Below are 3628 nucleotides of genomic sequence, written 5' to 3' on the forward strand. Positions count from 1 at the left end.
ATTTGAGTGTATATTGTCAAATGAAATTGTAGTTATATCGAAATGATATTGTAGTTGTGTTGTAATGAAACTATAGTGTATATAAAATGAAACTGAATAACAGTTTCAAATATTTGAGTGTATAATGTCGAATGAAACCGTAGTTATATCGAACTGAAACTGTAGTTGTGTTGAAATGAAACTACAATATATATAAAATGAAACTGAATATATTATACAAACAACGCTACTTTATGCGGAATAGCACAGAACTAATACTGTTTCTTTTCATTAAAAGAAATGACACCGTTTTGATGCCTGGACCACAATGTATTGTGGACCGCGGTCCATAGTAAAATTTGCCAACCGGAGAAGCACAATCATTATTGTGTGGACCATGGTCCACACAAGTTGTGAAGATCATATTTTGTCTACTGTAAAATAATGTACACTCAATACAAAAATAATGTACATTGTATTCAGGGGGTGTACATTATTTTTGTTCTGAGTGTACATTATATTATATAATGTACATTCAGTACAAAAATAATGTACATTTAGTATATTAAAAATGTACTTTTTGTTATGGTCCACATAATATTGTATGGACCGTGGTCCATACCATAATTTGCCCGAGAAGCAGTGGCTGCTGCACCAAAGAAACTATGTCGGAAAAAAACATAGTTGGCCGGATCCGTTGAAAAAAAAAGGGTGTTAACTTTGGGCCTAATTCCTAAAGATCATGCAATTCATTTGGATCTTATAGCAAAGGTTCAAGGAGTTTCCGCTGATGAAAAAGGCAACCCGGACCACACATTGTCGGCGGCAGTAACAGCAACCAAACACTTCGAATTCCGGCATCCATATAAACTGAATAAAATTATGCAAAAATATAGGCAACTTGAATAATTATGAATTATAACAGAAAATTAGCATACCGTTTACCGAAAATTTGTATTGTGCTGATGACATGTTATGATTATAACTTCTAGCTTGTAGCCATCATCGGAGGAACGGATCATATTCTTAAAGTAAACAATACAAAGAAAAGGAGAATAGTAAAATGCAAAGACAAAGTGCAAATTAAATCTTTTATTCCATCTTCATCCTTGGGTACATTATACATTACAAATCGTAACAGAAAATATAAATAGAGACATAAATACGACCGTTACATAATAATATCCATATAAATTATAATATTTATAACACAATACACTTAAAAAAAAAAAAAAAAAAACAATGCATATTCAGAGAACAAATTTTGAAAATCTTAATTTAAAGAGTACTTATTAATAATAGTATTATATTGTGGAAGTTTCCAAATTCTGGGTTAGTGTGCAACATTTAGGGGTTAGTACCTGCAACAACAAAGCAGTTTTGAATTTTTGCCTCGACGCACGCAGGAGCCGTCATAATGATTCTGAGCCTTGCAAAAATTCCAGCAATTTTCAGTGATATCCGAGCCGCCAATGCCAGTTCTGCATTCGTCAGAGCAATAAGGGTCGCTGTTTTCATCTACTCCTGATTCACCATAGGCACACACCAACAAATTAATACAATAGTATTACATGCATCAAATTTTAATTTATTCATTGGCTAATCATGTGTTTTTTGCAATATTATATTGTATCTCAAAAAAAAATTAAAAAAAATTGCCCATTAATATGTATGTGTGTATATATATTATTACATAACTAGCTGAGATGTAATAATATGATTTATTTATATAAATTTTGGCCTTGTTTGGTTAACACTATTTTGGTGTTTTGACTTCCGTCAAAACGCCAAAAAAACCATGTTTGGTTATCAGCGGTTTGGAGCAACGGTTTGCTCCAAACCGCTGAAATCCAAAACGCTGCTAGGAGCAGCGTTTGGGGTTGGCGTTTTAGGGAAGGATTTTCCTTCCCCAAAACAGCCTCCATTTTATTTTATTAAAAAAAAAAAATTAAACTAATCAGTAAGAAGCCTGAGGCTTCTTTAAATAAAGAAGCCTCAGGCTTCTCTTCTCTTGCCCATCCGATGTGGGATGGGCAAGAGAAATTAATTGGCGTTGAGCTCCCTTTTATAAGGGAGCTCAACGCCATTTATTTTCTAACTTTCGATGTGGGATTTTTATTCCACATCATTTTTGTTTTTTTTTTTTCTTATTCTTATTATATTATTATTATTATTATATTATTATTATTATTATTATTTCAAAAATTATTATTATTATTATTATTATTATTATTATTATTATTATTATTATTATACCCTTTTGGTCATTTTACATGTTAACCGCTAATCTAAACAGCTAATTTTACAAAACATCTTTTTATAAACCGCTGATACAATCTGCTGGTCAAACTCGCTAATATAATCCGCTATTTGTTAACCGCTAATACAATCCGCAAACGCTAACCGCTAATTGCCAAACAAGGCCTTTGTTTGACACGCCTAACAAAAAAACTAGTTGAAAGTTAAAAGTTGAAAAACTAGTTTAGTTGTTTATTAATAAGCTAACTAATTGAAATTAAAATTTGTGGTAAAGTTAATTGTTGAATTAACGGATATTGTAATTGTTGTTTGATAAATTAATTCATATTGTATCTGAAAAAAAAATTGTGCATGAATATGTATTTGTTTGTATATATATACCATAAGAATTCTACTAAATAATTAAAACAAATTAATTAAAGAAAGGCATTTTTATTGAGAGATTTTAAAGATTGCAAAAGAGACTAGGGAGAAGATTGATACCAATTCTAGACGCAGCAGAGAGGCCAATGATAGCAGCAAGAAACATTAGAAAACAAAGTCTACCAAAACCCATCTTCATATCCTCTCTACCCCAGTCTACTTACAAATATTTCGTTTTAAGGATTCCGACTATTTATATGTGTCTGTTTGTGTTGTTTGAAGTTGCAAATGCATTATCTGTCTATTTAATTTCCTAAATTTCAGTTTCTCGTCACATTGTTATTACGTCGGAAATGTCATTTCGCATTAGTTTGTCGGTTTGTTTTCATGAGACGGGTAGTCTATCCTATCCATCATTGAAGGATGATGTTTTTCACCAATACGTTAAGTATATATCTTAAATCATTGATACCCTTACCCAAAACTAATTTTCTATTTTACTTTTCCATTCTTGATGCGTGTACTGTAAGGGTTATAATTTGACGGAGTTCTAACTTGACATGGATCGGATATGCACGCAAGTACGATAGATGGGCAATATCATTAAACTGGCTAGACCTATATATGCTGCTTAGCTTTTTTTTTTTTTTTTTTTTTTTGATAACTACCTATATATGCTGCTTAGCTTGGCGGTCCAAAGTGGGTGTCCTATTTATAAGAGAATATGGTTTTAAGGGTTTTTTTTTTTTTTTTTTTTTTTTATTTATTTTTTTTTTTTTAAACTAGGTTTCTGGCTTCACCAGATTAGCTATATCTTAAAACTCATGTCCTGCCCAAAAGCAAGTACGTCTTGAGTGATACTTATTATTCACTAGACCATTACTCTAAGGAGATTTTAAGTTTTTATTTATTTATTTACTACATGTTGAGCATAATATATATATATATATATATATATATATATATATATATATATATATATATTAGCGCTCAAATGCGACAGTGGCTTTAGGTGCGGCGGTGCGAC

The 3628-nt window shown here is 31.2% G+C and overlaps 1 long non-coding RNA gene across 1 annotated transcript; it reads right to left on the minus strand.

The window, feature by feature from the left end:
• Nucleotides 1–1053: 1053 nt before the first annotated feature.
• LOC109179081 lies at nt 1054–2890 on the minus strand. Its single transcript, XR_002053822.1, has 2 exons — nt 2722–2890; nt 1054–1503 (listed from the first exon to the last, which is right to left on the minus strand). It is a non-coding gene; the product is annotated as an uncharacterized LOC109179081 (long non-coding RNA).
• Between the last annotated feature and the right edge of the window lie 738 nt (nt 2891–3628).

This window comes from Ipomoea nil, unplaced genomic scaffold, assembly GCF_001879475.1.
Source record: "Ipomoea nil cultivar Tokyo-kokei standard unplaced genomic scaffold, Asagao_1.1 scaffold0876, whole genome shotgun sequence".
Classification (NCBI taxonomy): Eukaryota; Viridiplantae; Streptophyta; class Magnoliopsida; order Solanales; family Convolvulaceae; genus Ipomoea; species Ipomoea nil.